This window comes from Dermacentor silvarum, chromosome 1 (genome assembly GCF_013339745.2).
Source record: "Dermacentor silvarum isolate Dsil-2018 chromosome 1, BIME_Dsil_1.4, whole genome shotgun sequence".
NCBI classification, from domain to species: Eukaryota; Metazoa; Arthropoda; class Arachnida; order Ixodida; family Ixodidae; genus Dermacentor; species Dermacentor silvarum.
Window position 1 is genome coordinate 201,232,266 of NC_051154.1, and position 12,235 is coordinate 201,244,500.

Below are 12,235 nucleotides of genomic sequence, written 5' to 3' on the forward strand. Positions count from 1 at the left end.
TCTGCAACGTTCCAATTTTGGTCTACGCTAGTACTACTGGAACATCTTAAAAAATTATTGTGGTAGAATGCTCACTGGATGGGGCTTTAGAACTTCTAGTGTATAACCACAATTTCCAATGTGACCTGGGGAGGGGCCCTCAAGGATCTATTGGCTGACTCATTTGGTCAGAAAGTTAGTCAAATTATTAGTTACCTAATTACTATCTTGTGATCTTAAAATGTGTACCGTGGGGTAAAAGCAGTCCTGATTTTAATTACCTCGTTTTCCATATCTTTAAGGAATTCTTAATACATTTTCTGAGATGTGTAGCGCTTGTGATGTGTATGTAACTTCTAACATGTAGTTCGATTTGTCATGGACTGTCTATGGGCTCTTTTGTACAAGTCACATTCGGCATTGTTCCCACTTGTAATTAGTGTGTCTTTTTTTCCACTCTGCTTTATTTCAGGCAAAATGCTGCACTCGGCGGTGTCAGTTTGGATTGGCTGCACCATTATGGCTTTATTACGATTTATTATGCCTTATTGCTAATAAATATCCTGTGCAGTTTTTAGGATTTAAAAAGGGCTGTACCTTGTTTTCTTTCTACTCTCCTGTGCGAATTTCAAAAGCAGGGTGCAGTGGTGTTGGGGCACGAGTGTGTTATGTGAAAGGAAAACTGCTTTCCATTGTGGGTACTTGAAACCTGTCAAGGATAGATCAAGCTTGGACACAAATTTTTATAGACTTCTCATTGCACATTTTAAAATCTTCTGAATTAGCTCTGGGCACTGCAGGTGAACCATGCACAATGTGTTATATACTGCAGAGCTAATATTGCTTGTTGGTGGAGTGTCAAGAGCTTGGACTCAGCATTGTTCTCTGCCATGCTAGCATACAATGAGGCCAATGAGGAAGAGAATATTTTCATTTGGGCAGGTCACTTCACGACGACAATAAACAAAGTAGGCGGCAAACTGCAAAAATAGTTGCCTGAGAAGGCACACACTGCCTGTTTCATTAACATAAAACTCTGTCTTAGGTGAAGCCCAAAAAGTTTAAGCCAGGGCTGCTGCCCTTTCTTGGGAAATAATTGTAGTGCATGCAAGATGAACAGTAGCAGAAGTAGCAGTACATGTCACCCAAAGTTTACCCCGACTGTATTGGGGAGATAGACATAGCGAGGGCTCGCAAAACGGAAGTAGAAAAAAAAATCTTTTCATCTCTTGGTGCAAAAATCGGAAAAAATAGTCCATATTTACCCAATACTAAAATGAAGTGCAGCAATGTAAAACATATGAAACTGATTGGTTGTCACATTGCAAGTACTATAAACAGTCATGCCGCACGTTATTTCAATCAATTCATCAGTTGTGCTACGCCTCGATTGTTTCTTGCTCAGAAAGGCTACCTCGCCATGCACCGCTTGTCGCAGGACACAGTATTCGACCTTTTATGGACGATCAACAACAGGGAGGACATTCTTGGTGATCTCTTCATTCGCAGTGATCCAGAAAAGCCAGCTTCAAAAGCCACATTAAATTCCTTGCCTAGTTTCCCCATAAATGTCTGGGTCTGCACGCAGAACAAAATATGCCCTTGGTGTGTCAAAGCAAGTGCACCACATTGGAGTTTTATCTTTGGTTCTTACTGTGGTGGCACAAAAGAAGCTTGCACCTCCTCCCGTTTATGCACACCCTTTTTTATCCTTGAATATTTAGAAATAATTCCATCAGTAGCTTTTCTCTGCAGCGGAACAGCTTGGCTTGGCATTCAGTCTCATTCAGTCATGAAAATCTCCCTAGAAGTTCCTTCTTTCCCTTAACTCAACTGCCATGGTGGCATAGTGGCTTTGGCATTGCACTGCTAAGCACAAGGTCGCAGGATCAAATCCTGGCCATGGCAGCCGCAATGCAAAAACACCCGTTTACTGCATTGAGGGCACATTAGGCACCCGCCCTGCCTTTCCCACCCTGTTTCTCTCTCTCATTGGGGACCACCCCAGGTGGGCAAAATTATCCGGAGCCCCACTGTGGCGTGCCTCAATCATATCGTAGTTTTGGCTGGTAAAACCCCAGAATTAAATTTTTTTTCCATCGACTCAAATTCCATGCGAGCATTGATGCTGTCATCTTCAGGTGTCGGGTCATTCAGGTACACAAGTCGAGTTCACGCACTGCTAGGGCAAGATCTTGCAGAGAATTCAAGCTAATAAATTTCACTAGGCTTGATGTGAGGTGGAAAACTTGTGCTCTTGAGTGGACACTTAAGAGGAAGCTCTGCCTCTGGAAATCCCATCTAAATACATGAGAATGCAGAACTCGTTTTTCTCGGCATCCATCTCACCGATTTTTGAGGTTATAGCTTGTTAAAGAAGGTTAAAATCTAATGACTGCAACAAGCAGATTTTTCATTTAGGCCGTCTCTTCTTTTTTTACTTGGGAACTCCGTAATAAGTAACGATATTGCAATTTTGTAAACTACGTCACTCTGGGCCGGTATTTTGTAGCGATGCCTTTAAAGTAATAATGCCTTTTCGCGCTTATCGCGCTTTGTCAGTGGTCAGAGCGACGGTCCGCTCGCGTTATCAATGTTGATATCGTGAGCGGACCATCGCTCTGACCACTGACAAAGCGCGATAAGCGCGAAAAGGCATTATTACTTTAAAGGCATCGCTACAAAATAGCGGCCCTGAAGTATACCACTGATTTGCAAGTTGGACTTCTACAAAACCTTCGTAAGCATTGTAACAATTTCACGTAAGTTACTTGTTAACTCCGACAGATGCAGTTAACAGAACTACAACAGCTGTTCTTGGTGCAAATGGAGTTACCGATTTGTAAACTGCGTGCTTGAATTAATTTTTTTTTTTAGCTTGCCAATTTTTGGCAATTTTTTGTAAGTATGAGGTCCTAAATCAAAATTGTGCTTTCTACAGTTACCCTCCGTGGTAGCTTAAAGGCTATGTATGGCGTTGCGCTGCTGAGCTCGAGGTCTCGGATGCAATCCCTGTTGCGGCGGCGGCCGCATTTTTACGGGGGCAAAATTCCAAGACGCTCGTGTAAAAAAAAAAAAACTCCAGGTGGTCAAAATTAATCTGGAGTCTCCCACTACGGCGTGCCTCATAATCAGATCGTGGTTTTGGCTCGTAAAAATCCAGAATTTTTATTTTTTGAAATTTTGCTTCTACAGTCACTAGAACGCTTCCTCGCCAATGCAACAAAATTCATTCAAATTAGTCCAGTCACTGTTCCATGAGAGCGTGTCTGCATTTTACATACCTACATTTGAATAATGGCATACAAACTGTTTCTCGAGTAGGGGGGCAAACCGCAAACGATCTGACTCTCTCTCTCTCTCTATATATATATGTGTGTGTGTGTGTGTGTGTGTGTACAGAGAGAGTCAGGTAATAATTTGATAATATAGTAATTAATATAGATATATTATAGAATATCGATGAATTAAAGAATTAATATAGATGGTAATTCGATATATATGTATCGAATTACTATTACAATAAGTGAGAATGCTTGGAAATGCGTCTGCCAGTTATTTCCATATTTAAAAGACATAAACCTGTTTATCAGTCACACATGGTGAACCATGGGGGCCCGAAAAATTATTTTACTTTGCATTTATTTCCTGACACTATATAAAAATGTAGTATGATACAGGGACAAAAGGCAGTGCGTGCCCAGAGGTCCCTGATCCCGCCCAGTAGCAGCAGTGCAGCGCACATAAAAAAATGCACATTTGCTACAGACGATGTTGCTACTTAAACAAAGAATTGTACTTGCTGTGTAAGTCTATATACAGCACACATGTATCGCTAGTTCAGGTAATAGTATTGTCGAGGGTACACACCACGACAGTAGCGCACCCAGAATCTCTGCCAGGGGGGTTTAAATTTTTCTGTGTGTGTGTGTGTGTAGGGGGGGGGGGAGCAAGCACTTTGCATAATATGCAATTTCCTTGCTTAAGCCAGAGGAATCCAACAGCAAATCAAGTGCTTAATAATTATAATAATGACACCAAGGATGATGACGATGTTTATTTCTTCAGCATTTTACTTAAAGTACTTAAAGAGTGAATGAATGAATACAAGACAGTGATATTGTTTTTGTTGATCAGGAAAATTGGACCTCAAGCCACCTCCTGAATTTTAATGACAATGTGAAAAGAGTGCTGAAGGTACACGGACTGGTGGGGCTGGACACGTGGAGGGGTTACAACACCCAAACCCTCCTCCCCCCCCTTTCCCGTCGGTGTGCCACTGCACAATGCAGTACAGTCAACAAAAATGACTTGCAATATTCACAAAAAAGAAAAGACAGCAGATGTGTGCAACCTTGGACAATTACAACTAAATTTCCAGCTAAGCTGTTTCTTTCGAACAGTTTCGACAAATATTTTAGTTTCCAGAATTATATCGCATATTTAAAAAAGTTGGCAAGCACTTGTTGGCAATTTTTAAAAAGACAGTAATTCATTAACGCCATAACATTTACCATGGTGTACTCCCTCCCTCCCTACTCTTCCCCCCCCCTTTCCCCCTGCCCACTCAAATTTCTCTAGATTTGATATCGGTTGAGTTAACAGTCCTCCCAGGGCAGCGGGATAAATTCTGCTTTGTTCGTTAAACACATTCATAAAGCTACAGATCACTTGCGTAATTTACTGCAAATATAACTACCTAGTCCCCTGTCTTTGAAGTTTATTTACGTAGTGCCCAAACTACACCCTTTATTTTCTCCAAATATAAACAAATTGTCTTGTTTAGTTCACCGAGGACAACACTGAAACGAACTAGGAACATTTTATGACGCATGAAAATGGGGAAATACGAAGGCTCAGTAATTATTTGCAACGCTTATAACTGGTCCAGGAATGTAAAAAAATTTTAAAAAATAATTAATAATCAGAACTGGTTTTGGCACGTAAAACCCCAGAAAGAAGAATGTAAAAAGTTTGTGTCACATTGCACTTACAATGACTGCCCTCCCCTTTCCACGAAATATAAATCTGTTGTAACCAACAGCTATGTCGGGACACTGGGATTATTGCACAGCTGGAAGTGGCCATATCACACACTCTAAAACTTGAATAATAATTTTTTTACAAAAACTGTGTTTGATCCAACCTCAGTTAACTTCGCGCAGAGTTTTCATAACGTACCACCAATTTTCGCTAAATTTTGTCTTGGTGGTGTTTACAGTTCCGTCAGGGCAGTGGGCTCAATTCGGCCCCGCTCGTTAGACAGGCTCATTACACACTAGAGTGCTTGCATACATAATTTATTGTAAAAGTCCCAATTACCCATCTATTTTTAACTTTACTTACATGTCAAACATTACCCAGTCCTCAAGAGTCAAACCATAAAGAAGCTGCTTCGTTTAATTGAGTGAGGACATCAGGTGAACCCAATATATCATGCATGAAAAAGTACAAAGAAAAAAAACCTGGCTTCTAAGTAAGCCAGAAACATTAAAACTTGGCAACACATTGTACTTAAAAGGCTGTCTATTCCGTCAAGGTATAAAGTATCTGAAACGCAGAGTTCTTTTGGAACATGGGAAAACCTAACTAATAACAGCAGCGGGGTATTTTTGAATACTTGCTTACAGTTTTTTAAAAGCTGTATTTGATCAACACGCATTTACTATAGCACATAAACTTGGCATATTGTTCCCCTATGTTCGCAAAATTTTAATGCAGAGGAAGCTATGAGGGGAGATCAAAAAGTTTTGCAACTTGGCTATAACCAAATGTCTGACAGTGATCCCTCTCTACCTTTTGTTTAGGTCATCTCTGCAGCCCAGCAAGGTCTGAATACCAAGCCTTCCAGTTCGTTACTTGGTCTGCATCAGTCAGTCAAACATGGCGTCCTCCCACGATTTCAAGCTCGAGTACTGAAGCGTTATCAAATTTTTATGCAAAGAAGGAAGTTCTGCCAAAGATATCCACAGTAGGATGGTGAATGTCCTTCATATGCTACAGTGACTCGGTGGTTCTATGAGTTCAAACGTGGCCGTGTGCACGTGGAAGACGACCCAAGGTCAGGGCGGCTGACCACTTCAACCGATTTGGACCATTCAGCCTCAGCAGAGAGCCTTATCATGAATAATCGCCGAATCAAGGTGTCCGAAGTTGCCGGAGAATTGAAAATTTCTTATGGCAGTGCTTTCACTATCATCCACAATGTTTTGGGTATGTCGAAGGTCTCGGCACGATGGGTGCCACGGAACCTCTCAGCGCAAGATCGACACCACCTTGTGCATTTATCAAGAAGACTTTTGCACCTCTATTCTAGCGACCCAGAAGATTTTCTCTCCCGCCTTGTGACGGGATGAGACGTGGCTGTATCGGTGGGACCCAAAAACAAAACAGCAGTCTGTGCAGTGGAGGCATTCGGGGTCCCCTCCCCCGAAAAAATTCAAGACCCAATGCTCAGGGAGGAAAGGGATGGCGACACTTTTTTGGGATGCAAAGGGGATCCTGCTCGTTGGGTATCTTGAAAACAGTAGGCCAGTTATAGGCGAATACTACGCCAACGTTCTTCAAAAACTGCATAAAGCCATCGTGGAAAAACGACGAGGATTAGTGACATGAGGTGTCCTCCTCCTTCACGACAACGCCCCGGTTCACAGGTCTCGTGTTGCCCAGGCTGCCATTCGAGAGCGTGGTTTCGAAAAGCTGGACCACCCACCCTACAGTCCCGACCTGGCCTCGAGTGACTTTATTTATTTCCGAATTTGAAGAAACACCTCAAGGGATCGAGGTTTGATGACTTAAACTCGCTTCAAACTGCCGCAGAGGAGTGGCTTGGTAACCAGGAACGAAGTTTTTTTTTTTATTGCGATAGCAATTATATGGACACTCCAAAGCGGATTTCTGCCGTCGCCGTGAGGTTCCGTATGACGTCAATGGCGATGAAATTGTCGCCGCGCGCGGGACGCTGAAGTGCGAGTGAAATGGCGCGAGGGACGCGCGCTTTCACGGGGAGTGAACGCACGGCGGAGAACAAAAGCGTGTTCTGCGCCGTGCTCCCTGAAGGGCTGCAGAATTAAGCGTCTCTTTCCTCCTTTACAATCACCATATATATAGAGAGAAACGCGACTTCTTCCGTCGCGCGAAAGGCCGTGGGGAGACGGGAGGGAGGGAGGGGGAGGCGATGTTTAGTTGCGGCACCAAATGCCTATTTATATAAAAAAGAACGTTGTGAGGCGAAAATGTGGTAAAGACTTCCGACGCTGCCCGACGGGTTTCCCGTTCTGATCTCGTCGAAAACCTCCGAGCCGCCTCCAGAGGCACCGGCAACAACCACCAACGCCGCGCGCGTTTGATGCGAACGCGGGCAAAATGTCGACGGCGTCGACAACAGTTCTGCGTGTTGCCGGTGCTGCTGCATGTCCAAGTTTATACAGCTGATAAAACTACTATCAGGAAGAGGCGCAACTAAACACCATTGACAAGCTGATTCATCAACGCCGTCAAGCAAGGGATCTAAAGCCATCCTTTCTGCAACCTGCTGCTGACTTAGCGGCATACATGGGCAGTCCGGTTTCTACCTCGCCATCTTCGGTAGACACCTTTCCACCCTGGGTATACCAGCAACTTACTGACAACAAACCCATCGGCCGCCTCCGAAATCCGGTCCCTCGCCCATCGGCTACCTTCTGCCGCCACATGGAAGAAGCCGATGCCGCACTCCCGACAGGTTCACTGGTGGCCTACACCGATGCGAGCTGCACGGATATACGAGTGGTTACGTCCACCGTGGTGCAAGGGCGCCCATCCATAAGTGCTAATTATGTGTACCGTCTGATAACTCCGGTACCATCGGTCAGTGCTGAGCTTTTGGCCATACGAGACGCAAAAAACTTGGTAATAGCTGCTTCCACGTCGCCAGCACCGATTATAATAATACGCACTGACTCCACCTCGGCCATAAAGGAGATTCGGAAGGTTTACAGTGCCCACCCTGTCGCAAACGAAGTACACCGAATGACTGCACAGATGCCCGGTCAGATTCGGATACAGTGGATCCCACGAGGCACTATTTCTGCTCACATACAAGCTGACACCGCCACCCACAGTGAGCTGCCACTAGCTGTGGAAGCACATTTCCCAAGTGACCCCCAGGGCGATTTCCTCCACCGCAAGGAGATTCTCCGCCACACCACACGAGATTTGATCCCACCGTGTGGTTCAAACCTCCCAGGCGGCCTTACGCGCCAGGAGGAGGTGGTGTTGCGGAGACTCCGTGTGGGGGTGGCACTTACCCCATCGGTCACCTATGCCTGGCCACAACACCTCCGTGGATCATTTGCGGATACCTGCCCATATTGCCCAGCTCGAGCGTCCGCGACAACAATCAAACACCTGTTGTGGACATGCCCTGGTCTAACCCAGGTCCGACGGCGCTACCTGGAAACAGTGGGCCTTCATCCTACGCTACCACCGGACTATGAATCATGGCTCTATGGAAGCAACCATCGAGCACTATTGCTGTTCATCGCCGAAACCGGCCTACATTGTTATATTTAATGGTTTATGTCGTTGGGCGAACTTTCGAGAAAAAAAAAAAAAACTATCCTTACTCAGTATGCTCTCTACTAATTTGGAATAAAGTTTTTTCCTCCTCCTCTACTAATTTGCTATCGCAATTGATGCTTCGCCTTTCGGGTGAAACTACGACAACTTTTTTTTTGCGAGGTATCAAAAGCCTTCCAGGAAAATGGGAGAAGTGCATTAGTGTGAGGGCAGATTATGTTGAAAAAAATATTTTTTAAAGGTCTGGCAGTTTTCCTGATATGCGAGTTGCAAAACTTGTTGATCACCCCTCGTAAGTCAGGCAGAAAAGATAAAAAATGAGACGGAATTAAGTGCCTGAAGTTTCTCGCATAGGTTCGTAGTGACGTTATGGATTTTGAAGCCGTTAAGAAGGTCTACATTGTGTCTGAAAGAGCCAAACGCTCAGTAAATAAAGTTTTGAGAAGTTACGCTACTATGGCCCATGTACGAGAAAATGACTTGAAATCTGTTACGTATACCAGCGTTGAGGTCGCGGCGAGAAATTTTAAAAAGAACGTTGGTTCTTCATTTTCTCAATCACTGACGAATTTTCTCACATAATTTTAAAAAATCATGAGCCATTCCATACTGTGAAGGTGGGTGACCAGCGAAGCTGTTTAGCACAAGACACAGAGGTGACAGAATTGATCGATTGATTATTTTAGGTTTTCCTTTTTTCACGTACGATTGCGATTTGTAATGGCCTTGAGAGGTCCTTGCGCGAGTTATCGAGTGATAAATTTGCCGACCTATTTCCTAATTATGTTCATTAATCAACTAGCTCTTCCTGATATTGATTTTTCTATATTGTTTGTTTTATTTTTGCCACTAAAATGTATTCTTCAATTGATTAACATATATATGCACTCACTCTTGCATCATCTTGCTATGCAAGATGGCAGTGTATGTAAATAAATAAAAAGTACGAACACATTTATTGTCTTGATCGGTGGTCATCGTGACGATAGGCACGCACATACATGCTCGTATGATCTCTGTTATTATAATAGCTCCATCATACTCGCATATAGTCCGGACTCCCGAGGAGCATGCGCCTACGAAGAGCGATGGCAAGAACTGAGACGAGAAGGCAACCGCCGTTCCGAGGAGCCGGAGGAAACTAGACACGCGTGAAGTTTCGATGGCAGCGCCACCGCGGGAGAGTGGTAGGAAAAGAGACTAGATACGCAAGCGCGTGGAACGCCGACAAAAAGAGGGCGGTGCGAACGTAGATATGGCTGTGGCGGGTCGGCCTTTTGAGCTAAGGTCCGATCCGATCGTTCTTACCCTAGTGCCTCGGACCTCTTTGGGTCCCAGGTGTCACAAGGGTAGTCCAAGGGCGCGTTACAGGTTCCGGAGCTCACCACCCAGAGTCCGGAGGGGTATGTGCCATTGCTATTGGACCCTTTCTGCACAATTACCAGGATCGGCCCACATTTTTGCTCACGCAGAAAAAAAGTGCACGGAAGCATAGCCATAAACAGCTTCGCTGTAATTATGAAACATTAGCATTCAAAACTGCATGGTTTCAAGAGAGTGGCTTCTGTCCCTTTCCCTCCGTTCAGTATGTGTAAAGACGCCCGCACGTTTGACTTAGCTTTCGCCAAGGCGATCCCTCAACGTGTAATTGTCTGCGTATAGGATGTCCTAGCTAACGCGTTAGCCAAGCTGTTCAAAGAAAAAAAAAATATATATATATATATTTAAAAATATGACCCAAGATACGATTTTAATACCTACGTGTTCCGTCGGCAAAGGTCTGACGACCGTACAGATATATATATATATATATATATATATATATATATCACGGTGCATGATACGACTTTGATATATATATATATATATATATATATATATATATATCAAAGTCGTATCATGTACCGTGATTTTTTTCTTTCTTTGAACAGCTTGAATAACGTTAGCTGTGACGCACGGTATAACAAACACCTGCACCTTTAAAAAGAGTGTTCTGAAGAAATAGGGTTCCGCAAGCGTAAAGGGCAGGCAGTGTGCACCAGCCCCCCCCCCCCCCCTCTCTCTCTCTCTCTTTGATAGAGTGAATGAGCAGCTTTCATGGCTGGTTGAAGAGAATTCCAAAAGCTACCGCGAAGGACAGTATACTATTAACAACTTTCGCTTTCTCTTTCCGCACGTGAGCTAACGACGAACATGTGAACGCAGGACGAGCACTGCGATCCCCCTGCGTTCTTAGTCCTCGTGAGTTTGCGCTCTGCTTACATTAGATCATAGCTTATAATTACAAGTTTTAGACAAGAGAAAGCGGAAAGGAAAATAAGCATTTCTCCAAGCCCATAAAAATTCGACCTTGCGCAATCGCGTTTTCTTCTTTCCCCGTGTGCCCGCTGCCTCCCTTGCAAACCCGCAAGGCTCGAGGAAGATTTACTGAGGAGGACTCGGGCTGGGATAGCCCTCACCCATGGTGTGACACCTGCAGGTAAAACTGCTTCATCGACGGTGACGTCACTTGCCCTAACTCTATGACCCTGGCACAAGACATAGGTGTGTACCACCTGCCGTGCAATGACCCTCTGGTAGTGGGCGTGGTAGTGGTCTGCCAGTGGGCGCTATTCACAGCAGCCGCCGCCGACAGACGTCCCAGACGACGCCCGCTACTCTGGCGCCATCTCGTAGCCATCGTCGCCGCACTACGCTTTTCTTCTCACGCTTTTGCCTTACCCTCCTCTGCTTTCCGCCCTCATGGTTCCGCTGCACCCTCCTCTCCGCTTTCCTCATCGTGTCTTTCATCCCCCGCTGCGCTCCCCGTTCGCTTTCAACTTTCGCTGTGCTCGTTCGCTGGTTATGCCGCCGGTCGCCGCAGGAAGGGGCGCCTAAAAGCTCTGCTCTAAAATAAATGGCCTATAGTTTCATTTTTCCCACATACTGAGCATAATGGGGAGGAAGGTAGTTGCATCTCAGCCACAGCTGGGCCAGATAAGCCGCCGCGCCGTGGCGCGCGGGCACAATCACATTACCTCCAACGTTGGGTGCGCAGATCACGTGACCACCAACATTGCCCTGATTCTCGCACTTGGACATGACTCGGGACAGCACGGCAGCTACAGCGGTGACGACAAAACTGCGCCTCGAGGGAGCGCATAATTGGTATCGCAAGAAAATTATTTTATTTGCTCACGAGGACAGTCGGCAATACTGAGTTGGCTGCGTCCGCATAGCACCTAGATTTTTCAGGTTTTGCACAAGTTAACTGAAAGTCCCTGTATATTGTCATCAAGTGTATGGTTATATTCCACAGGCTTCTCAATAACCAGATCAACGCTTTGACTTCCACTCCCGAGATAACTCCGGCACCCACCCTCATAGAACTCATGCCACTACCGGGTATATTCGTTTTGTGTTTTTAGCGAACTCCCCGCCTCTCCAAAGTCAACTCGTACTAAAGGGAACATTGCGCACCCGTTGTACCATCTACGGAGAAGTCATCTAAACACAAGAATTTTAGGATTATTTGATTTCTGAATCAAAGTTGGTTACTGCAGGAGCTGCGAGCTCCGTCGAATTCTTCCCATGCACCTATGCCGCCATCGCTCCTGGAGGAGGCATGGAGGGTCGCCACACACACACTGAAGCATAAAGCGAAGTTAATACACGAAAAAGCTCACTCATGTAGAATGCGTTAAGGACCAGGATGGAA

The 12,235-nt window shown here is 45.0% G+C and overlaps 1 protein-coding gene across 3 annotated transcripts in view; it reads left to right on the forward strand.

The window, feature by feature from the left end:
* LOC119436640 (ragulator complex protein LAMTOR3-like) overlaps nucleotides 1–7,126 on the forward strand; it is a 106,053-nt gene extending 98,927 nt beyond the window's left edge. For 2 of the 3 annotated variants that reach the window (XM_037703567.2, XM_037703570.2), the window contains exon 7: nucleotides 452–550. The gene's annotated coding sequence lies outside the window, so the exon portion shown is untranslated. Of the gene's footprint in view, nucleotides 1–451; nucleotides 551–5,786 lie in introns of those variants that run through there. The other variant, XM_049659420.1, reaches the window with a different exon arrangement.
* The last annotated feature ends 5,109 nt before the right edge of the window (nucleotides 7,127–12,235 follow it).